A 25,800-nucleotide genomic window follows, 5' to 3' on the forward strand; every position below is an offset into this window, starting at 1 on the left:
TGTTCAGCTGGAACCATTTAAAAACAGCCCCAAGGCAATCCCGGATACTCTCTCCATCAAAGTCTCCTCCTCTCTTACAAGAGAAGAGGAGCTGGGTGTCATCGGCGTAGGATACGATCTGGGCCCCGAACGACTCCGCCAGCGCCGCCAAAGGGGTCATGAAGATGTTAAAAAGGGTCGGGCTCAGTATGGAGCCCTGTGGAACCCCGACTCCCAAAGGCGGCATCACGGCGGAATCTGGGGAGGCCCAGACCATTTGCCGGCGGCCAGCTAGGAAGGATGAAAACCAGCTGAGCACCGTCCCCCGTAGGCCAATCTCATAGAGTCTTGCGAGAAGGCCGTCATGGGGGACGGTGTCGAAAGCCGCCGACAAATCCAACATCACCAGCATGGCTTTGCCCCCAGTGTCCAGAACTCTGGAACTCATAAAGGCTTTAGTAGCCTTTATGAAAAGAAATACATATCTGCTAAGCCTAGGAGAAATGTGTAATATACGGGAAAATTTCCTGGATTTCACCATTCTCTTGTTACGTGAAATGCTACAGATTACATCATTATGCCATGTCACGTAACTGAAATGTCTCTAGGATAAAAATCCTAGCACAGGAAGAATGTGAAAAAAGCAAAAACAAGCAGCTGTTTACATAACATGCAATTTTGCACAGTTGTTCAGCACGAAATATGTCCTCACATCCAAAATGAATACCACGACATATTTCATGTTGATGGCTGACCAACATTTCACATAATGATGTGTAACTTTTGGGAAATTTCATGTAATTGCTGCAAAGGAAATGACACACATTTTACCTAGGCCTAATATATATATTGTTGTTGAATATCTTTATTCGGTAAAAATTGCTCACCATAAAAGAGTACATTATACACAATAAAAGTACATTTCCCCCGCTAGAACAATGATAAAAGATAACAATATAATTAATATGGACCTTAGCCAAAACATCCTCAACAGTTCATTGTGTTATAATAGGAGAACCATCATTTACATGCAGTCAATCGATTGGTAGCCTAGAGTGCAGCTTCAGTATCCTTGAGCGCGTCAGCCATGCACTGCTCAAATATTTTGCCACCCCGCATATCATGGCAGTGGATGAGGAGTCCGTAGAGAGTACAAGAAAGGCCAGTCTGTGACACCTAAGCCCCAACTCCCTACATACAGGTTTCAGCCAGATCTTCCGTGCCACTTCGTAAGCGGGGCAGGCAAAAAGTAAGTGGGCCACAGACTCCTTAGGGGCTGCACAACCAGGGCACGAACGCGAAGGGCCACCAGAGTTAGACCACCTCGCGGTGAATTCATGCACCGGGAGGGTCCCGTACATTAGTTTTAAATATAACGCTCTGTCTAGAGGCTTGGTTATAAGATCAAAAAGGGGTTCCAGCTTTCTAGCCCATTTGAACTCTAAGAACCGTTCAGTGAGTGAACCCCCAGCCCCACCGCGTATTGCCTCACCCTGCACCCAATCCCAGTATAACTTCTTAATCACAAGTTTGGGCGGCGGCATTTGGGTCTCCCACGCATCTCTCAATCCCAATTGGAGAACCAGGTGCCTCACATTGTTCAGCCATCCAATCTTGTTGCCAGTATCAAGCAATATTAGGTCATCAAACCCTTCAACATATTTGGCAAGCTCATTGGTCCTTCTTAGGCGGACCGGGAAGAGCAATGGTCGCAGCCTCACTAGGTCCTTTAGGGCTCGTCTGCCCAAATCTAGCCGCAAGGGGATCAACGGGGTAGAGGCGGGGAGAGCCACAACCTCCCTCAGAAACTTATTTTCCGCTAAGGATAGTTCCAAAACGTTTTCGAACCCCCAAAGCTCAGAGCCATATAATGCAGCCGGGAGTATCTGGCCCTCATAAATGGCCATGACCAGTGACACTGGTTTACTTGTTGACTCTCGATACTCCCTCAAGGTCACCCCAGTTACTCTTTTGTGACCAAGTAACATTTTAGCCAAGTGGTCCTTCCAATTCATTCGACTATTTATCCGCACCCCTAAATAGTCGAACGAATCGACCATCTCCAGGGGTGCCCCATTGAGCGAGAAATTGTTTTTAAATCTTTTGGAGGGTGAGAAGGCCATCAGCTTGGTTTTCGAGGTGTTAATGGTTAGGCCTCTATCTATGCAGAAGGAGCTAAATCGATTCAGAAGCTTTTGCAATCCTACTGGGGATTTGGAGATCAGTATAGTGTCATCAGCGAAGAGCAGAGTGGGGGTTCTTTCCCCCGCCAGGGATGGAGCATCCGACTCTTCCCCTCTCTGGTGATCCACCACTCCATTCACAAACAAGGAGAAAAGAGTCGGAGCCATAACACAGCCCTGGCGTACTCCGCTCCTCACGGGGACCCTGTCAGTCACTGTCCCTGGGTACCCCATCTGATCCTAGCGTAGTTCCCCTCATGGAGCCTTACAATTAAACTCAAGAGTCTACCGGGGAAGCCCATCCTTCCTAGAATCTCCCACAATTTAGCCCGAGGGACCAGGTCAAAAGCTGTTTTGAGATCTATGAAGGCCATATAAAGACTGCCCTTTTTGATGGTAACTGCCTTCCAATAGATAACAAAAAAGCGAAAGACCTGGCCCATCGTACCCACCTTCCGGCGGAATCCAGCTTGGAGGTGGGAGAGGATGCTTGCCTCCTCCATCCAATCGCCAACCCTTGAGTTAATGACCCTGCCAACCACTTTCTGGATTACATCTATCAAACTGATAGGTCTGTAATTGGCAGGGTCATCTCTTGCCCCCTTCTTGTTCACAGTAACCACCTCAGCCCCCTTCCAGGAATCTGGCACAGGATGGCCCCTTACAATCAAATTCATTATAATGGCAATTAAGTTGGCCCAGGCCATAGGTTCCGCAATCAAGAGGTCCCCTGGGATCTCATCCGGACCGGCCGCCTTCTTTGGGGTCAAGTGTCTAATAGCCACTGCTACTTCTGAGGCCGTGAATGGGTGCTCGACTTCCCCTGAAGGTTCCCCACCCCCACCGCTGGCTACTACGGGGCTAAATGTATCTTCAATTCCGCCATATAAAGCTGAAAAATGATTAAACCATTGCTGGCTAGTTATATGAGCTGCTAGTGGTTGCGATCTCCCCTGCCTAGCTCTATTGATTAAGTCCCAAAATAGCTTTGGGTTCCTCATGCTCACAGCATCTGTTAAATCCTGCCAATGCTGTTCCTCCCATTCACGTTTAGCCAGCGCTAATACTTTCAAATAATCCTTCCTAGCCGCTCTAACTAGTAAAGGATCCCTTGTGAGAAGGGCAACTGTCAGGTTTTTCCTTTTACCCTTGCACTGGGCCGAATACCAAGGGTTGCTTGAAATGGGGGGTGTGTTGTTCATTCTGCAACCTTTCCCTTTAGAGAGAAAATAGTGACTCACTTGCTCTATTGTGGCTTTATAAACTGTATCAAGGGTAATGGGAGGATTCGGGCCACTCCCATTTTCCCGATCCCAAACCTCCAGATCCAAATGCAGGTCCACCACAAGGGATTTGATGCTCCCTAGTTGGTCCTCCTTCAGGTTTGCCTTATCCCATTTCAGTCTACGATTATTGTTATATGGGATAATCTCTTTAGTTAACTTCATGGGGGCACTCACCCCCCTATCTTTAAAGTTACCCCACTTAAACTTGCTGCACAAGGGGTTATGGTCACTATCCTGAGTAGATACCACCTCCATATCAATTAGGTCAGTCCACATACTAACGTCCATTAAGATGTAATCGATTCTGGACGGCCCTGTAAGCCTATTAAAGGTCATCGCACCTGCCCGGTCGGACATGGTCCTACCATTAAGTGCTCTTAGTTAGTGATCCCTAAGAAGGGCATTAATTTGGATTGCCCTTGCAGACCATTTTCGAATGGGGGGTAATGACAAGAGTGGGATGGACCATTTAGAGTCTTCTTCTTCAATACCTAGGGGGTCATCTCCAAGGAGAGGTTCAAACATACAATTGAAATCCCCCCCCACAATAATTTTAGCTGCAGGAGGACAGTTGACTAATGCTGAATCTAAACTTAGTATAGTTGCTGAGGTAGTATCCCCCGGGGCCCCTCTGGCATACACATTGAATAGTTCAAGCCCATGCCCCTCAATATGACCCCTAGAGGAGAGATGTAGTATATCACTACACTCAGAGTCATGGAGGACCACATCCCAGTCCAGATCAATTTTTATCCAGACCGTGAGGCCTCCCACCGGTCTGCCCTTCCTTCTACTTACTGCTGGAGAAACAAAGGTAGTATAACCCGATTTATTTATTGGTAGCAGACTCCAGGTTTCCTGAAACAGACAAACATCGAACTTCTCGATGAATGTGTGCCATTCTGGTATATCCATCTTCCTTTTTAACCCCGCTACATTCCAAGATAACAGGTTTATTACCCGACGGCCCTTAGGAACTTTGACATGGACCCCCTTGCTCCCCCCATCACCACCCGCCTTAGTCGTACAGCTATCCACCACACGGATAGAAGGTTTGGAGTGTACAGTACAACCAACAGTATTAACCGTACTCAGAGTTTCCAACGAGGCCCCAGTGGTACTGTTGCTAGCCGGATTTTGAACTACAAAGGATCCCTCCTGACTTGTGTCTTTACGTCCAGCTAACCGCAGGGCCTCCACACCTAACTGTCCACCTCTCTCCCCCTTAGTCTGTAAACATCAATCGCAGTCTTCCATACCGGAAAGCTGCGAAAACCTATTGCAAGTGTCCAGAGGAGTGAAGGGTCTCAGATGCTCCATCCTAATATCGTGATTCATTTTGTATCTCTGGGGTACTGTAGTCCAGCCAAAGTGATCAGCGGCCTGGGCTTGGTACTGCCCGTACGGAGGATAGATGTTGCTATGTGGTAAAGGGGGGTTAGATCTAAAACGGTGGAACTTGTTTTGGGGATTGGGGGGAAACGCAACTGACCTAGGATAGAAATATGTTAGAGCCCGAGGGATAATACAGTTGTCCCCACTTCCAGTGGGCCAGTTTAGAATGTAGTCTACTGCCCGAGGGTCTCTAAAGTTAACCACCACTATGTCCCCTTCAATATCTTTGCGTCTACTACCCAGCCAGTTGATCCGCCTGACATGCACTATGTCCCCATCCATATTGTGTGCTATGGGCCTATATGTCCTCAACCAATGTATGATTTTATTTTTTAATTCAGCATATCCCTCCTTCTTGTTCTCTACTAACGGTGGAACCCCGGTCAAAACTACCACAAAGGGCACTGCTTGTGGGGGAATTTCCACTTGCGGCCCCTTGTTTACTGGACCTCTAGTATATCTACCTTCCCCATGTTCCTCCCGTTTGTTCGTTATGGGGGCCTTCATCGCTACCCTTTTGGGGTCACCACCCGTTTCTACTACTGGAGTGTTTATATGTTTTGGGGGGAGTGGATTTTGAAAGCCGGGCTCAGCCCTGCCATGAGGCTGTGGCTTCTGTTTAGACGGCTGGGATGAAGCAATTGGGGTATTATCAGCATTATTAATAGGTAGCTTAACTGGAGGTATGGGATGCGCCACCCCGCTCCCCTGGGCTTTGGTTAAGGTGACCATGCTGTTTATAGCAGTCTCCAGAATTGTCAATCTGATTTCAACTTTCTTAATGGTCTCATTAATGGGTAGGAGCAGAGATCTCAGTAAGAATTCCAAATTCCCTATTAATGAAGGGGGAGGTGATGTATTTGATACTACAGCCCCCGCATTAATATCAGAACCTACAGCATTTGTGACCATTTCGGGTGATTTGATCTCTGGCGGTGGTGCCTCGGATGATGGGAATTCTGGCACCTCCACTATTGCCCTCTCATAGGTAGTGTTTTTTTTTGACACTTTACCGAAGTCAGAGTGGGGGATTTTAACTTTGCCTAGCCCCGCCCTTAGTTTCCTCCTTTTTTTACTAGGTGGTGGGCTATGGATCTGGGCTACAACTAATTGCTTAGATTTCATCTTCCTAGGCTTTGCTGTAACAATAGTACAACAGGGACTAGGAGTAGGAGAAACAATTACAGTATGGTCTGAGGGCAAGTAGGGGGTGGGGGTACAATCGCGCAACAAAAAAGGAACACCTTCTTGACTAGCAATTTGCCCACTCATATCAAGTGAACCTCCCTCCCGGGCCGTAGTAAGAGGAGCACTGTCAGTGAGGGATCTATTTTTCAAACTCTCGACTGAACGTCGCCGCTCAGCTCTTCGCTCAGACAAAGATGATTCCTTATCACCATCACACAAGACCGTAGGGAAATAATTGTCCAGAGACCCATTACGTAGTCTTCCTCTTTTCCCAGATGTTCCCTCTTCAGACGGCGTAGCCATTACACTTGCCTGTAACAGGGACCGCAAATCTGCAGACGTTAGAGGATGGGCCCAGCCCAGCCTACTCTGGCCTACGAGGGCCTCAGAGGGCCCGCCCTTTGCCCGGGCTTCGCCCCGGCCGCTCCTGCGCGCTCCCGCGCTGCGGGATTCTTAATCTCTTATATGGCAGCCTCTATTTGGGAGAGGGGGCGGGGCGGTGAGGGAGAGCAGCCCAGGTGGAACGGGCGCGGGTTATCCGGGGACTCCTGGGAAAGCGAGTCCCAACCCTTCTGCTCGCAGCCCTTCTGCCCCGGTCACACAAACCAGCAGCTCCAGACGTGGGACACACACCCCCTGGCGATGCGGGACCCGCGGAGCGGGTACCGCGAGTCTTAGAGCAAAGAAGCAATCCGTTTGACAGCAGCCAACAGCAACAGGCTTAGCGAGGGTCCCACGAAGCAATAGCGTGCAAGGGATTTCAAGTTGTTCCTGGTGGGGGCGGGGCGGTGAGGGAGAGCAGCCCAGGTGGAACGGGCGCGGGTTATCCGGGGACTCCTGGGAAAGCGCGTCCCAACCCTTCTGCTCGCAGCCCTTCTGCCCCGGTCACACAAACCAGCAGCTCCAGACGTGGGACACACACCCCCTGGCAATGCGGGACCTGCGGAGCGGGTACCGCAAGTCTTAGAGCAAAGAAGCAATCCGTTTGACAGCAGCCAACAGCAACAGACTTAGCGAGGGTCCCACGAAGCAATAGCGTGCAAGGGATTTTAAGTTGTTCCTGGTGGGGGCGGGGCGGTGAGGGAGAGCAGCCCAGGTGGAACGGGCGCGGGTTATCCGGGGACTCCTGGGAAAGCGAGTCCCAACCCTTCTGCTCGCAGCCCTTCTGCCCCGGTCACACAAACCAGCAGCTCCAGACGTGGGACACACACCCCCTGGCGATGCGAGACCCGCGGAGCGGGTACCGCGAGTCTTAGAGCAAAGAAGCAATCCGTTTGACAGCAGCCAACAGCAACAGGCTTAGCGAGGGTCCCACGAAGCAATAGCGTGCAAGGGATTTTAAGTTGTTCCTGGTCAGGGCCATATTATTGTAACTGTATATAAACACAGGACCCGATTTATTAAGAAGTGACACATAGCAGGGCTGCAAGTAAAATTGATGCATTGTATTACATTGCAGTGTGTTGATTGGAAGGGAGAAAGCCGAACACCAACATGTCTTCTATAATATGACACTGTTCTGCTCTCTCCCTGTGCTCTGGCACACTATAGGCAGCTATGCCCCAATGCAGACAACCTTGTACCACTGTCTGTGTTGTCTGGAGCATAAGTTAACTGGAATTGGTACAATCTAGCGCAAAATCTATGCTTTAAGGCATTTCTCACTTTGCATGTGTGCTGTACAATGCAGCACACATGCTGAGTGTTAACAATGAGGAAAATTAAAAACATTCCTCCTCCTTTTGCCTGCCTAGAGGAGGCATAGGATTTTGCTGCAAATCCCTGTTTACAATTATTTGTAGATAGGGATTATTGTCAAAACCCATTGGTGGTTGCATGGGAATGCCTATGCACCACCCATGAAAAGCCCCTTTCACACAAAGAAATGCAAGGCACAACTTGTTTTACGTTGTGTTACTATCCATCACGAAACATTATTTGCGTGGGAGAATAAATCCCACCTGAACATTTTGCATCGGGTTTGCATTAAAAAAATAAGCAAACCCCAGGCAAAATGTTTTGAGCTCTAATATGAATTAATATTGCCATCAAGGGGTTCTCCGAAAATTCAAAACCAGGAGGCTCAGGGGCGGATGGTTTGTAAATGTCACTGGAACCCAGAGAAGGCAATGTAGGACCATATACGGGGGGAGAACTTGCATATTGCCGCCACCGCTAAAAGTCAAGTTGGACCACATTACCCAGCAGCCCCAGCGGCGCGGCGTAATTGACGCTGCATCATTGCGCCAGAAGGTGCATTTAAACTGGGCAGCCCTCGGCGGAGCGGGGGAAAACTTGCATATTGCCGCCACCGCTAAGAGTCAAGTTGGCCGTACAGGAAGGAGCGGGACTTACCTTGCCGCCATTATCGCCACTGCCACCCACAGCGCCACAGACGTCCCCGCAGCTGCGCTGGGACCACATTACCCAGCAGCCCCAGCGGCGCGGCATTATTGACGCTGCATCATCGCGCCAGAAGGCGCATTTAAACTGGGCAGCCCTCCGCGTCGCGGGAAGCACGCGGGACGAGCCGGGCGAAGCCTGGGCCAAGGGCGGGTCCGTTTAAGCCCGTTCAAGCCCGAACAAGGACGGGACGGGCCACCCCTCTAACAACTACGCTGGAACCAGGTCAGTGAATTTCCGATTAGTCATAGATTGTTTTGTGCGGCCGGATCTGCTAAAGCAATTGGAAAGATAAGTAAAGTTTGTTAATTCCACCGACTCACCATGGCCACACCTTCTAATGTAGGAGAACATAGTGGGAAAAATATTGGAGGGGCACTAATGGGCACTTTAGATAACTTTCTTATACGAGTGTCGTCAGCTCTGGCAAAAGACATTGAACTGACTGAAAAAAGATTATCTTTAGACCCTCTTTTTGATAAGCGGTCGTCAATGGGAAAGCTGGCTAGGGGTTAGGTCGGCTGTCTCCAATGAGGTTGATCCTGAGGACACATTATGCTCTTTGGGGGATGATGACAGTAGTTGCAATCCTCTGCCTGATGTACATACCGCATCCCCGGAAAAACGGCCTACAGATTCTCTAGCAAAGACAAACCAAGGTATCCCTTCGAAAGGGCTGACCTCATGTAGTATCAAGACCAGGTCAACAAGTGGTGCCAATACGGCTCGAGCATTACAATCAAAGTGTACGGCACCAATGAGTAAACGCCCAAGGGTTCAAGCTCAAGCACAAGCTCTAGCAAATAAAGGGAAAAAAGGAAAAGAAAAGGAGACTAAGGAGAATGCTACATCCATTACCAAGTGTGGAGGGTGATTCATCGGGTGATCCAGGCGTTTTGTTTTGGAAAAAGCTGGACCTCATCGTCAAGAAAACAATTCACCCGTTACATGAGAGACTGGACTGCATTGAGAATAGACTGGTATGCCTGGAACTCTCGTTGGCTTCGGTTCAGAAGCAGGAGGGGAAAGGGGGCGGTGGCTTACACTGTATACAGCCAAATCCTGCAGGGCGAATTATTGTAGGAGCTGATCCTATTGTTCCTAATGTTCCACTGAAAGGTAGTATTAGTACCACAGAAAATACATCTGAAGTCCCCTCTATTGCTAATCCTTTAGCCATCACTGAAGGGGCAACTCAATCTGCACAGATAGCCAAGGATAAACAAGTGGTGGCTAGTATACCACTTGTGCAATCACACCCAATATCCAGTGGCCCTTCAGAGCATGTAGTATCCAATTTGCCAACTATAGAACTCCCCCCTGGGTCAGCCCCTTATGTAGTAGTACTAGCGGGGGTTCCATCATTAGGTCAGGGAAAGAGGGAGCATTATATGGAATTAAAAAATAAATGTATCTTTTGGCTTAATGCCAATCGACCTTTGCCAACCCATATACGTGCAGAGATACTATTTGTCAGAAGGGTTAACTGGGTGGGCAGAAGCTCGAAGACAATTGGGGCGATTGTGTCATTATTAACTTTAGGGATCGGAGATGTGAGGAGCACATTTGCAACTGGCCTAAAGTAGATCTTAGGTCCCAGATTCAGTCACTTCCACTGATTTTTTTTTATGTACCAGTACATGATCCACATAGAGAAATCTTCTCAGGAATGAGGTAGTAGGCTATCCTGTTTCACGGAGTTTAAAATTAATTATAGATTCTTGGTCTTATCGGGACTGGAGGAGTGCGACTGACAACAAATAGAGGTAGGGCGTTACTGTAAGAGTGTAAGAAGATCGACCGATGATTCTGTAGCTAGAAGTAAGGGACAGGTGAATGAAAATGCTAGACCAGATGTAGGTGGGATGAGACCTCAGGTAAATAATGGAATTGCTACCCTACAGAATGGTGGCAACTCTCTTACCCAGTTAACTGTATGTAGAGTAAGTCCTGTACCCCCTACTGACTCTTACTCGTTGCAGCAATCTAGCCCCGTTGCAGTAGGGAATGATGTAGACGGCGGGCCTAGGTGTACAACCTCCTTGACCTCGTTAATATCGTGGAACCTGGCGGCTATGGGGCCAAAGTTAGTGTCACCATGCTGGCTAAGTTTTATTGACAAATTCGATATTTGTTTTTTTCAAGAGACCTGGGCTGTTGAACCAGTATTTAGACCAGGCTACTTGAATTTTTATGTCCCAGCTGTGAGAGGGTTAAAGGGACGTCCAATGGGAGGAATGGTGGGTTAAACAACACTTAAGTTGCAGCATTCAACTGCTCCCAGCTAGGCATTGTGATATAATTGCAGTTAGGCTCAACATCCCGGGTAGCATGAAAATTTATATTTTTAATGTTTATGCTAGAGGGATACACAGTGGGAAAACATCTGAGGTGCTAGATGTATTAGAATCACTGATAGACTCTTTGCCAGAAGGGATATTGCCACTAATTGCGGGTGATTTTAACACAACTTTTGAACCCCTGCGACTGGAAGATTGGAACATGTCAGAGGAAGAAGGCTCTAGAAGGGGGGTACCTCAATTAGAGACTAACCCTATAGCCAATTGGACTGAGGCAGCGTTGCAGTTGAATGGTCTTTGCCTAGGTAACCAGCTAAGGGCCGCAAATGGCCGAACACCCTCTGATAGGGTGGGGAGAAAAACATATGACAATGGTATAAGGTCAAGTAAAATAGATTATCTACTTGTCCATTTGAAGCTTTGGCACTCACTTATCGATGTGGAAGTTAAGACTCGTATTGAGAGTGACCATAATCCCTTGACAGCATCATTTAGATTAGGTCTTGAGGGAATGGCGGTTATGTCGGAAGATCTATTTGTCCCAGAAACCATACTAGCAAATGATGAGCGTCACCTCAAGTGGGTTAAAGTGATTAACCAATCAGAAACATTAAATGTCATCAAAGACAGTGTAGATAAGGGGCTTGGTAAAATAGGGCTAGATGAAGCTGATGGGATGAGGTATAAACCATTTGGGGAAGATCACGCTGATCTCTTCTCCAATCTTAAAGCTCATTTTTGTAAACCTGGTACTGCCAAGGTAAAAGCAAGGAAAAAACCAGAGAGGTGGTACAACAAACTATGTAGGGAAACTCGGGTTGAGTTGGGCCTAGCGTTAAAAACCAGAAATCCAATAATGATAAAAGTGGCCCGACGCAACTATAGAAAAGTCACTAGCGGGGCAAAAAAGAGTATGGGAAGAGCAATTGTGGCAGGAACTTAAAGGCGCATGTCTGTCTAAAAACCCAAAGCTATTCTGGGATACTTATAAATGGGATGGGGACGGTCGGGCAAATAGCCCGCATAATAACGTTCCCCAAAACTCCTGGATTGAGTATTTTAAGCCCCAGTATGAGAACACAGAAGATAATCAAAGTGCGGCGGCTTTTCTTTTTACATATTATAAAGGTGTTGTTTTTAGTTTAGGGGATGTGGATAGAGGCCTGAACTCAGTAACCGAGGGACGGGCCCCGGGGATGGACTGTATACCCGCGGACCTATACTTAAATGATAAGGAGAGATGGCGAATATATATCGCCAATCTAATGCTATTGCTCAGGGGATGGCTGTTCCGCATTCATGGAAGGGAGCGGAAATTGTGCCTGTTTATAAAAAAGGGTATAAGTCCCAAGCAGGCAACTACAGGCCTATTAGCCTGATCGATTCCATACAAAAAATAATGGGTCGCCTGGTTCTGGGGAAAATTCAGGATTGGATGGATGAAGGGGACATCCTGAGCCCACTACAGGCTGGCTTCCGCCCCAGGACCAGTACGATAGAACAGGTCTTTCGATTCATTATCTTATATTGGCGGACAGTTGTCCTGGAAAAAGGGGTATTATATGCAGTCTTCGTCGACCTGAGGGCGGCGTTTGACCTTGTTCCCCGAGGAAAGCTTTGGCAAGTCTTAGAGGAGCTAGAAATGGCCCCGGAACTGCTGACCCTTGTTGTCCGTTTGCATGTGGACACTTACGCTAGGGTCAGGTGGGGTAAGCAGGGCGAGGTTACAGACGCCTTCCCTGTTGAGCGGGGAGTGAGACAGGGTTGCGTTATGGCGCCTACCCTGTTCTCACTCTTCGTGAATGGGGCTGCAGATTACCTCTTCCTGGTCCCTACTGACGCCCCTGTGATGGCTGGAGAGTGCATCCCGATCCTTATGTTCGCGGACGACACTCTGATTATTTCAAAAACACCTAGTGGCCTCCAACGGGCATTGCTGCGCTTCACAGACTTTTGCCAGCAGCGCAGGCTCGAAATAAACACTGCAAAAACAACATTTATGGTCCTTACCGAACCCAAACGCCCCAATGCAGCTAAACGGTTCAAGGGAAGTATACATATGAATAACTGCCCATTACAGCAGGTTGACGCCTTCACGTATTTAGGGGTCAATCTACAGAGTGATATATGCTGGAATAGCCAGTTAGATATGACTGTATTAAGGCACCAGCAGCAGGCAGGTATCCTCCTTAAAAGATTTAAAACTTCTCTTACTAAACCGGTAAGACCACTCCTCGAGATCTATGGGATGAAAGTCTTAAGTTCTGTCCTCTATGGCTCTAAACTATGGGGATTCGCAAACTTAAAGAACTTAACATTAGTAGAAAATGAATTCTTGAGAAAATCTACTTATGTCCCCCAAAGTACGGCTCTAATTCCTCTGTTTTGGGATCTTGATAAAAGAACAGTGCAAGATCTGGCCACCCTGCGACCTGTATTATACTGGCGCAGAATATGGACAACAGAGGAATTATATCATTATGCTTGGGGACTCAGGGAAATTATTGAGAAGGATCGCTTTCACAAAATTTGCTGGCTGAAATCAATTAGATCTCTGCTAGTTAGAATGGGTCTGAGTAAACTGTGGGATGACCCAGCAAATGCTTTATTCCCATCTAAAAGAGATATGAAGGCGATATACTGGGAGATGGTCATCACAGAGAAATGTGCCAAGGGGATCTCATCCCATTTCACAGAGCGATTTCTTGAGTTCAAGGCGTATCCAGCGCTGGAACCATGTTGGGACGCTATTGAGAAACCCCTAGTTTGCAAGCTCTATTTTCAATTTAGGGCAGGCACTCTTCCCATAAGGTCGTTTACCGCTAGGTGGGCTGGGACAAATGATGATAAATGCCCCAAGTGTAGGGACAAAAAAGAATCTACTCGTCACCTTTTGTTTTTTTGTCCCTTATATATAGCCCGCGGGATAAATGGATAAAACCAATATGTCGATTAATTGGCACACGAAAACATGAAGAATATTAAGTACTGATCCCAGCCTCCCAATTGTCGTAGCAATGGCAACGTTTTTTAAATGGGCGTGGGTCATTCAATCAAAAATGAATTGACAATAGTAAGGATAGATGTAAAACATTTAATGAGGAGGAAGTTATTGTTATGCTTAACCGAACTGAGAGGAATAACTTGATGTTTATAGCTAGTGTAAATTTTCTTTCCATCCCCTACTTTTAAGGAATTTAGTCTTGTGGAGTTTAACCTTTTCTTAACATTTTAAATATTTATGTAAATGGCTTTTAAAAGGATCTTATATTGTGATAAATGTAAATGTCTTTTTTAAAGGATTTTATATTGTGACAAATGTATGTTTTGTGATGCTTTTATGACTTCATTGTCGAATAAAGTTAAAAGAAGAGTAATTGCTGCAAAGGAAATGACACACATTTTACCTAGGCCTAATATATATATTATTATAACTGTATATAAACACAGGACCCGAGTTATTAAGAAGTCACACATAGCAGGGCTGCAAGTAAAATTGATGTATTGTATTACGTTGCAGTGTGTTGATTGGAAGGGAGAAAGCCGAACACCAACATGTCTTCTATAATATGACACTGTTCTGCTCTCTCCCTGTGCTCTGGCACACTATAGGCAGCTATGCCCCAATGCAGACAACCTTGTACCACTGTCTGTGTTGTCTGGAGCAGACGTTAACTGGAATTAGTACAATCCAGCGCAAAATCTATGCTTTAAGGCATTTCTCACTTTGCATGTGTGCTGTACAATGCAGCACACATGCTGAGTGTTAAAAATGAGGAAAATTAAAAACATTCCTCCTCCTTTTGCCTGCCTAGAGGAGGCATAGGATTTTGCTGCAAATCCCTGTTTACAATTATTTGTAGATAGGGATTATTGTCAAAACCCATTGGTGGTTGCATGGGAATGCCTATGCACCACCCATGAAAAGCCCCTTTCACACAAAGTAATGCAAGGCACAACTTGTTTTACTTTGTGTTACTATCCAACACGAAACATTATTTGCGTGGGAGAATAAATCCCACCTGAACATTTTGCATCGGGTTTGCATTAAAAAAATAAGCAAACCCCAGGCAAAATGTTTTGAGCTCTAATATGGATTATTATTGCCATCAAGGGGTTCTCCGAAAATTCAAAACCAGGAGGCTCAGGGGAGAATGGTTTGTAAATGTCACTGGAACCCAGAGAAGGCAATGTAGGACCATATACTATCTATATATCTAGAGATTTGTAGAGGGCAACAGCTACTCATTGAGTGTAAGTATTGATCCTAAGTGTTATGGAGTTTAGACTGCAAAACCAAAAAGCCAGGTTTTGGGCTGGAGCTTGCAGTCGAGGATGCCCCCGAAGCTGCTGTGGGAGGTCATTCCAATCTTTAGCAGTCAGGTAGGAATAAATGCTGCCGCCCTGCCTGTTCCTTCTTAATTTTGGAATCACCACCAGAAGAACAGAGTGATCTAGGTGGATGATAGGGGATCATCCTTTTTGACAGTATTGAGGGCTAGAGTGCTAGAAGGCTTTGTCTGTCATGACAAGTCCTTTAAATGTCACCTGCTCCTTAATGGGAAGACAGTGAAGTTCTTTCAGGTGAGGTTGGATGCGAGTCCTCTTAGGCAGTATCAGCAGAAGTCGCGCTGTGGCATCCTGCACAAACTGCAGTCTTCTCATGAGATAACTCGGTAGGCCCAAATAAAGTGAAATTGTGTAATCTAGCCCAGAGGTGATCAGGGCATGGATCACTATTTTCTGCTACAGAATAGGGAGAAGGTAGAGGAACGTTTTAATGCTTCTTGGTAGTCCAAAATAGCAGACAACAACACTCACTACCTGGGGGCAAAGGTATCTGAGTTCTCATTAATTAATCCCAAATTCCAGGCCACCACAGCAGGGGCTGGGAGGCAGGACCCCATTGGGTCAAATGTTATTGTTCCAGTCTGGGTGTGGGGGGGGGGATATCCTGAAGAGCAATATTTTGGTTTTACTGGCATTGCGTTGCAGGTTGCTGATGTGTAGCCAGTGAAACCCTGCAGAAATGCAGGCCTTGAAATTTCTCACCGCATTTGTTTTTTTCATTTTATTTAGGGCGAGGTGTAGTTGTGTATCGTTGGCGTACATAACTATTTGTACACCATAGCACTCAACATGGGTCGCCAAAGGAGTCATATGCACACTGAAGAATGTAGGACTCAGTGCAGAATCTTGGGGTACCCAGAAGCTTTGATTCTGATGTAAATGTGGCCATCCATACAGATTTCCCTCTGTCTGACACAAAGGAACGGAGGCAGGACTTTATGAGACCACTCACACCGATGTCGCCTAGGCGCTGAAGTAATATAGGGTGTGACTCATTGTCGAAAGCTGCATGTTGATCAAGGAGAATCAGGCACACCTGATTCACTTGATCCACCACCAGCTTAAGAGTGCCAGCAACCTACAGCAGAGTGGTCTGGGAGCTGAATCCAGGGCGAAAGCCTGAGTGGGAAGGGTGTAACAGTTTATTCCTCTCTAAAAAGTCAGAAAGTTACTAGTTTAGACATTTCTCCAGTATGTTGGCAAAAGCGGGCAGCAAAGAAATAGCTCTGAAGTAGGACAGATTGGATTTGTCCTCTGATGGCCTTTTAGACGAGGAATTCATTTTGCCTGTTTCCAACAACTAGGAGCAATAGCCATCTGTAGAGATATGTTTAGCAGTTGATTTAGGGTGGGGTTTATTGCTGTGCAGTTGGAAACGAGAATGTTGGGGGGACATGGATTGTCTGGAGACTCAGAAATGCACATATTCAGGGGCTGAGCATATTCCTCCATTGAAATTAGGGCAAAGTCTTAAAAGGAGGGGCAAATGAGTGAAAGTGAGGATTTCCTGTCCTACTCGAGGCTCGTTGTTGCCTATAGAGTCGGCGTGTGGCCACTGAAGGGAATCAATGATTCTTTTCATTTTAGAATCAAACAAATCCGAATGTTAGGTACACAGCTTGAGTTGAAGTAGGGCATCTGGGTGTGTAAATGTTTTAACAATTTTGAATAGCTTATCCGGTTTGTTATGGTAAGTGTCAATTTGAGCTGTGAGGAAGTCTGATTGGGTTTTCCTAACTGCTTGGTGGTATTTCTTTAATGCGATCTTATAGAACAATTTGTCCTTGGGAAGGTAATGATGCCTTCCACTTCTTTTGAGTCTTTTACATAGTTTGAAAAGCTCTTTGACCTCCTCGTTGAACTAAGGCGCTGATTGACATTTGGCCACTCATCTGGCACCTATGGATTTGACAGGGGCAATGGTGTCAGCCTTCTGAGAAAGCCAAGCATTAACCACCTGGGCATCCTCAATAATGTCCTCACTCATCCACAGGGGGGTCTTCACTCAGGGGGTCTGCTTAACTCCATGAGAGTGACTGTGCCCAAAAGTCTGGGCAAAGCACAGGAGCAGGTTCTTTTCAGCGGTGGCCATAGTCCAATTTACAAGTAAAAGAAATGCCAGCGTGGTCAGGCCAGGACTAGCCCATTAGAGAAAATGGTGTCTAGTGTATGATATGCTACATGGGTTGTTTGGGTCACGAAATGTTGCATGTCCCATTAGGACATGTTATCTAAAAGATTGATTTTGTGCAGGAAGGGACACCTTCATGCACAAAATCAATAATTTGAGGCGATTTCCTATTTCTATGTGTGCTGCAGAAATTAAGACATTTCTCCTCGTTGTGCCTCTCTAACACCACGCCTGAGGTGGCGTTAGAATCTGATGCATTCCCAGCTTCACGATTCCTCGTAAATCTGGGAATGCTTCACATTCCATGAGTGTTGTATGGGGACACCCAAAGCAACACCCTTCGAACGCCCCTTTCACGCAGTGTTCTGTGAGAAAGGGGCACATATTTACAAGGCCATGAAAAGCTGCGTAAAGTGGCTTTGCGTGGCCTTGCAAAAATGCTGCGGCACATTGTGCTTCCGACCGTAAAAAAAGTGGCGCTCTGGCAGCGCAAAAGTGCTGCAAGGGGCATCATAAAAGAGGCACCTATTATGTCATGGAAGTGTTGAGCGCTTTTAAGTAAAGAGCATATGTTACAGGGCAACAAAAGTGCAGAAGTAAGGCTATAAAAGAAGTATCACTGCTTGTAGAGGTGGCAGGTAAAAGCTAGGGGCTGGTCAGGTGAGTCAGACCTACCGGGACAGAGTGGTGTAAAAGAAAAGCTTAATCATCTTAGAGGAATGGACAGCATGGCTGGTGCTGAGCGCGGACAGGCACAGAGAGGCTTGCCTTGGGCACACCAGCATTGCGTTCGTGCACCGGCTCGCTTTATATGAAGTGCAGGAATCTGATTATGGCCTAGAAACTAGAAACTAGACCACTGACCGATCTAATATGGCGACTGCAGCAGTAGTTTGGAGAGTGCGAACCCCCTACTCTTTTCTCAAGAATAAAATGCAATCTCTAGTGCAGTCAAGATAAAAACGCTTCTGTTACAACTCCCCTGGTCAGAGTAGCTTTACAACTTTTTTTAGTAAACACAAAAGTGGAGAGCAAAAGTGACAAATTCAGATTTACCCAAGTTACTAGTAATGCCTTATATTATATGTATATTTTGCAGTGGTTGGCATGAAAAAGCTGTTTCCTTCGAAGTGCAGCTATAAATGGGCTCTGATTTAAAGGCGGATATTTTGGTTTTGTTTACCGTTCATTAATAAACTGTTGATAAAACAACAGAAAATGGTTCATGATAGTCGTTGTATACAAGTCCATGGAAGCAGCATTTATCACATAATTATGGACTCACCATATTGCTGTATAATTTTATCCTCCATGCCAAATGATCCTAGTAGCCCTGACAACGGTAAAGTCCTGCTGATAAGTTTGGGAGTTGTCATCATGCCAGTGAATTCCATGTTTCTCAGGAAGCTCTGATATTGTTGTACCATATTGCACAGATAGCTGTGAAATTAGAGTTTTTTGTACCATTGCATTCTGTGCAATGCAATCACCGAAACATGCAATATATATCAGGGATCTCCAATCTATTCTATATTGAGAGCTATTTCTATGAAATGAGTCCCATAGCTACTAACGGCTTTGACAGTTGTTACAGTAGTGACCACATCAGAGACAACCAGAATAGCGGCCACACTTTGCAAAAATACTTGTAGTGGCTATCAAGATGTATGGCAAAGTACTGAGTGATTTCAAAATAGCATGCCTAGAATACTGACTGATACAATATCAAGAATGTACATATACGGGTAAGTATAGATTTACAATGTATAACCCTACATCTACACATGTTGAAGAAATAAACCTTCAAGACAAATTCATGAGGAATTAGGAATATACATACAACTATGATTATCTTTAAATACTTACCTTTATGCTATTTTATTCTGTGTGCTTTATACAATATTTTGGCTGAACAATATTTAGAATCCAATATTGTTATTGAGCACCAACCTCCCCTATGCAATTATACCTGTAGCAGTGCCAGGAAAAGCTGCATCGTAATAAAACGCCTCCAGATGACTTTATTTTTTATTTTGAGTTTTATGTAGCACAAACTAGACCCGAGACATCAGGTATCAGAGCACTTTACATGAACACAAGTTTTGTTACAGATGAACACATTCATTTTTGTTCGGCACGGGTAGATTAAGTGATTTACCCAGAATCACAGGATGTTGACCGCTCTTGCCGAGACTCGAACCCTGTTACCCAGGTCCGAGGTCGACCGCTCTAGCCATAAGGCTAAATCCTTTCCCCAAGGACTAAAGACAACAGCAGTAGCAGTAAGAGCCCACCAGGACAAAGAAAATACTAAAAGCTGTAAATCTCCACAACACTGTTGTCGTGTCCTGGCTCAAGGAAGACAGACACAATATATCTTTTATGAGGATCTTTATTCCTCACATCCTTCTCCTTCCATGTCCCTACTCTAACTGCCCTTTTCCTGCCTACGCTCCTCCTCTTCCCTTGGTTCCCCTCCTAGCTCCACCCACCTAACTACTAGACTGCTGACTACATAACATCTCCCCCTTTCTTAACAAGACAACAAAACGGTATACTAGTTCAGATTTCTTCAATGAGTCTTTTTGGTCGTTGAATGTCTCACCGAGGCTACACCGACATGTTTCCAGTCATGTCGCCCACCGAAGGGTCGCTTATCTGACTCTCGCTCTCTTGTTCAGATTGGTCAGGTCCGTCTAGGGCGGACACTCCAGTCATTTTCGTTAAGGCCTCTCTCATGTCTGGAGGGCACTTCACAAAGTGTGATACATTCCTGGTAATTCGTCGTTGATCAGACTCTGCTGTTATCATGGTGCCCTTCTGCTGGGTGACCAATAAAGGTTCTGCTCGAAAGCGACAGTCAGTCTTTCGTTGTTGGTCTTGTTTGACAATGACGCAATCTCCTTCACGCAAGGACGGTGACTTCGCCCTCCTCTTTGCATCTGCATATGATTTCATTTTGTCCTTGTTGCGGCTGTCAGTCGCCATCGCCTCTTGATGACTGCGGATGGGCGACACCGCTCGCAGGGCCCCTTCCCAAGTCGGGATGCGATTCCTTATGGGACGCCCTAGCATCAGTGTTGCCGGACACTTTCCGGTGGTCGCGTGAGGGGTTGTCCTGTAGGCTCTAAGGACCTCGTTTAGAGCTGCTTGCAGATCCTTCTTTTCGGCAGTGGCTTGTTGAAACATCTTTTTGAGCGTGGCCATGAACCTTTCAATAGTGCCATTTGCCTGCGGCCATAGAGGTGTAACTTTCCGATGTTTAAAGTCCAAGTGCTTTGCAAAGGCACTGAACTCGTGTCCATTGAAAGGGGGTCCATTGTCTGTCTTCACCTCTTTGGGAACACCCCATGCTGCAAACACTTCATCCAACACTTTGAGAGTGCTGGAGGCACTTGTGGAAGATACAAATTGCGCAATGGGGAATCGTGAGTACTCATCAATAATGGCCACAACATATTTTCCAGATTGTAGCGGTCCGTAGAAATCCATGGCGAGTTCTTGCCACACTCCGCTGGGTAGGGTGGTCATTTGCAGTGGAGCAGGGGGATCCCCCGGTTGACCAGCTGACACTGGTGGCAGTCCTCCAGAGTTGACTCCACCATCTGATCAAGGAGAGGAAACCACACCCGTTCCCGGAGGGCTCGTTTCGTTGACACTACTCCCCGGTGGCCTTCATGGGCGAGGTTGATGACACCTTGCCGTAGTTGTCTGGGAACAACAATCCGCTGACCTCGCAGTATCAGTCCATCCGTGGTGACGGACAGTTCATCACAGACGTGCCGGAATGCTTGCATTTACTGCTTGACAGTCGGGTCATTGGCGTCTTCTTCACATTCATGTCTCCACCGGTTAGCCTGAATCCGACGCAGCACTTTCTGTAAGATGGCATCTTGCGCAGTGGCATCTCGGATGACTTCTATGGGAATGGCAGGTGGCAGCGCCTGATCAGCCACGAAGTGGATGTATTCCTCAGCAATGGAAGGCTTGGATTCAGACGATGCGTGCGGGTGTCGTGAAATGTAGTCTGCCAGGTTGTCCGACTTCCCAGGTTTGTGGACAATTGTGAAAGTATATTCCTGGAGCCTCAGACCCCACTTTTTGATCCTTGGCGGCATCTTGGATCTCGGGTTGCCGTAAATGGTGACCAGCGCCTGATGATCGGTGATCAGAGTAAAGTGCTTGCCATAGATAAAGACGTGAAAATGTTCACACGCCCATACCACCGCAAGACTCTCCTTTTCAGGTTGTTTAATATGCTTTTTCGGGATCAGACAGACTGCGGCTGGCATAGGCAACGATGCGTCTCTGCTCAGAGTCATTGTCATATTGCGCCAGGATCGCCCCCAACCCCACAGGGCTGGCATCCACTGTAATTTCAGTTTTCCGTCGAGGATTAAAGTACGATAGGTTATCAGCAGATTCAACCGCCAGCTTGATCTCCCTGAACGCTTGTTCACACTGGGGAGACCAATCAAACGGTTGGCCTTGTTTCGTGAGAGCACGAAGAGGATGGCTGATGGTCCCATAGTCTCTGATGTAGCGAGCACAGTAGCTGGCCATGCCCAGAAATGACCTCAACTCGCTAACGTCTTGTGGGCTCTTGATTTCGTTCAGAGTAGCTATCTTGTCCGTATCAGGTTTCATCCCGTCACTCGAGAAAATGTGACCGAAGAATTTCAAGGTGGACTGGTGGAACTTGCACTTGTTTTTGTTCAAGGTCAGGTTAGCTTCCAGCAAGGCATGGCAGATGCGATTAAGAGCCTTGTCATGCTCATGAACGTCTGATCCGTACACAAGGATATCGTAACTGTAGTTCAGAGTGTTGGGGATGTGCTGAATATCCTGTCGAATGGCCTCCTGAAAGATTTCTGCAGCTGAGGAGACACCAAAGCTCAGGCGCTTGTATCTGAAAAGTCCAAGGTGAGTCGCAAATGTTGTGATGTAGCGAGACTTGACATCCAACTCCAACTGGTGGTAGCCCTTGTTTAAATCCAGCTTTGAGAACACCTTTGCTCCATTCAATGCAGAAATCATGTCGCTGAGATGTGGCCCAGGATGGCGCTCCCTTTCTATGACCATGTAGGGTAGGCGCATGTCAACACACAGCCTCACCTTGTCAGGGGTGCCCTTTTTAGGTACAATGACCACCGGCGACACCCATGGGGTTGGACCGTCAGTCCTTTCAATGATGCCTGCTGATAGGAGTTCCTGAAGTTCATCCTCCACAGCTTTTTGGAGATGAAATGGTACACGTCGAGGGTGTTGTTCATTAATGTGAAGGTGGATTTGGCACCCCTTCATTTTCCCTAATCCCTGAAATAGTCTGGGAAACTTACTGATGACGTCCTGTTCATCACTGACTTTAAATAGAATCTCGACCAGCCGGAGGCGCTCTGCAGTCGGTAGGCTGAGTAGGCAATCTGCTTCCGGACCTTTGATGACATGTATGACTGCTGGTATGGTCACAGTTTTATGCCTTAATAGTTGTTGGAAATTTTACCAAGCAAGGGAGTGGCTTCTTGGCCATCCAGGTGAAAACCCGGACATGTGCGGGAGTCAATGGTGGCTTAGGTTTCATTCTCTCGTATTCCGTGACCGGAATGTAGTTTAGCGAGGCTCCACTGTCCAGTACAAATTTGGTATCATGGTCCCCTACACTTATATCCAGACGTGGATATTTCTTGAGCTGGTCAGGATCTGCAATCATATTCACATATTCCACTGTATACTCAGAATCTCTGGATGATGATCTCGAATCTCGGGATGGTGATCTCCGCTCCCATCGAGATCTACGTGACTCCCGGCTGGAGTGTGACGAACCTGAGGACAAAGTGGACTTGTCCTGGACTGCCTTTATATGATGTTTTCTGGTATTAGAGCGAGATGATCTCGTCGTTCCGCTCCGCCTCTCTTTTTGATAGTCCCCGCACATCACCTCAAAGTGGTTCGTCCGCCCACATCTTCTACACCGTTGGCCCATGGCAGGGCAGGCGTCGACATGTGGATAGTCGTACTCGCATCTATAGCATTTTTTCATCCTTTCCGGTCTCCATTCCCTTCGCCCAGGGTCTCGCCTCCTATACTCAGTGTGTCGTTGACGAGATGATGGCCTGGGTCTCCATTGCTTTTCTTTTGAGTTTCGACGGCTGCTGTCGCTGGCTTGGACTCGACATGCTTGTTCACGGCTTATGTTGCGTCCAGATTCGATGTTGGTAGCTTGCTCCTCCGCCTGGTCATAGACGCCAGTCATTTCTTCAATGTCATCTAGCTCATGAGTTTTTCTTAGCAGCCGCCTCCTGAGGGTTTCCAAGTGACATCCATCTATGATTTGTGATTTTATAGCAGCATCTGTCGAGAAGGTGTCAAATTCGCAGTGCCTCGATAGTCGCCGCAACCGGGTGATGAATGCGCTCATTGCTTCATCCTTTCCTTGACGCGCTTGATGAAATGCATGTCGTTCATAATCAACATTCCTTTTGTGGAGGAATTTTTTGTTCAGGGCCTCACGCACCTTGTCATAGGTTCCCACATCTGTAGGAGGAAGATCTTTGATTATCTTGCTAATTTCTCGGCCCGCTAAATTGCGGAGGGCAATCAATTTCTCTTCATCAACGGTTACCTTAGACCCCTTAATGTAATCTTCGAAGTCCTCAAGCCACTCTTGCCATCTGGGGCCCATGCTCCCTCCCGTGGACAAGTCAAGGGCTCCGGGGGCCGCAGATGCGACACTCCCGTGATGATCGGTTTGACTTCATTTCGCTGTGGGGATGTGTTTGGGGTCACCATCGTGATGTTACGTGCCTTACACTCTTTCTTTTTGACCCTGGTTAACCTGTTGTTCCTTCTTTACAGGTGCTCAGGGTGATCGATTGTGTTTTGTTTGTCACTTCTGCTTTGCATTCACTCGTGCTTGTTTGTACTGTTACGTTTGCTTGTGCTTGTTTAATATCAGTGTCTTGCATTAACTCGTGCTTCTTTGTTCTTCTTCACTCTTGTTTTTATTTGTGCTTGTGCTTAGTGCCTCTCCTTGCACTGCCTGACTTCAAAATGGCCGCTTGCAGTTCACACATAGGCGATGTCCTGATAGCTGCCTGACTTCAAAATGGCCGCCGTTATTGACCTCTCAGCTCACACAAGACTTCATCTCCATTCATTCTCTCTTCAGGACTCACCGGCAGCTGGTCTCAGGGGCAGCACTCTCCCGATCTCCAGACCTTTTCTGCAGCTACCACGTTTAGGTAAGATTGAGGTGGGCTCCCACCTTGCTTCGTTAGGTCTCGCGCACACTCGGCGACAACTTGCCGAATCTCACGCATCGGGGGTGAGATTCCGATGTTGGGTGCCGCTCGAGCTCCGTCTTCCACCACGCTCGATGGCGCTTGTCAGCAGGCCTTCTTGGGGAAGTACCCACTGCCAGGGGGAAATCCTTTACACCTTGGGGTGGCAGGCAGAGTCGGAGTGAGCTCCCGACTTCTGCTTTTTCAGCGGGTGCTAACTTGCACGCATCAGGCGTGAGTCGCGTTTTGGCGCGATCGAGCGCTTTTCTCTCAAACGCCCCAGCGCTTGTTATCTCGGCTCCTCTTGGTCTCCACACAGTCGCCTGACTGGGGAATAGGGTCACCTGCTGCTGGCCTCTCAATTCAGGTGGCAGCCTCACTCTTCACAGCAGCACTTCTCCTTTCAGATGCTGCTCAGGACAGGACACTCCTGCAGGGTTCTGTGGGTGGTAGACTCACCAATCCCACCCTCGTCGCCAGTTGTCGTGTCCTAGCTCAAGGAAGACAGACACGATATATCTTTTATGAGGATCTTTATTCCTTACATCCTTCTTCTTCCATGTCCCACCTAACTACTAGACTGCTGACTACATAACAACTGTCTGAACAATTACTCAAAGAACATCGTAAATGTGTTTTAGATTTTCAATCTTTATTTTTACAAACTTAAGTTTCTTTCTATATGGTTGTCTATCACATATGCACTTCCCATTTTGGGTTAATCCACTAAAAGAAAATCTTGATTTTTTCTTAAAAAGGTACTTATTTAATATGAGTATAGTAGAACCCCTAAATTAAGTACACTGCACTTCAGGGGGCCACTTCCAGGGTGCTGGTGCACTACCAGTAGCTCCTGAACTACTCTTTAGAGACCCCTGATATACATGTTCTTATGTTCATAGCATGACAAACTGAGGTGCAAGCAGAATACAATATTTTGTCTAATAATATATGGTTTTCCATTTTTAAAGTATTTATTTATTACAAAAACAGACAAGTAAAATACTGCAGGATTTAATTACATTAGACTTGAGTTAAGAAGGTTCCCAGACCACAGGGCAGTTTTCTTTGAGGTCATGGGGGTGGCACCTAAACACCGCCCCCCTTTCAAAGCCTCTAAGGTCACATTCCGAGTTGGATAAAAGGTAAACAGCAGGGATTTAGAAGAGGCACTTAACCACTCCCCTCCAACTCTAGACAGTGACAACGAGGTAGCAAACTCACAGTTTAATAAGTGGATACAGAGGGCGGCCGACTGTGTTGCACCAGAACAAACAGGGATGGCTAAAAGGCGGCCGCTGGCAA

This window comes from Lissotriton vulgaris, chromosome 10 (genome assembly GCF_964263255.1).
Source record: "Lissotriton vulgaris chromosome 10, aLisVul1.2, whole genome shotgun sequence".
Classification (NCBI taxonomy): Eukaryota; Metazoa; Chordata; class Amphibia; order Caudata; family Salamandridae; genus Lissotriton; species Lissotriton vulgaris.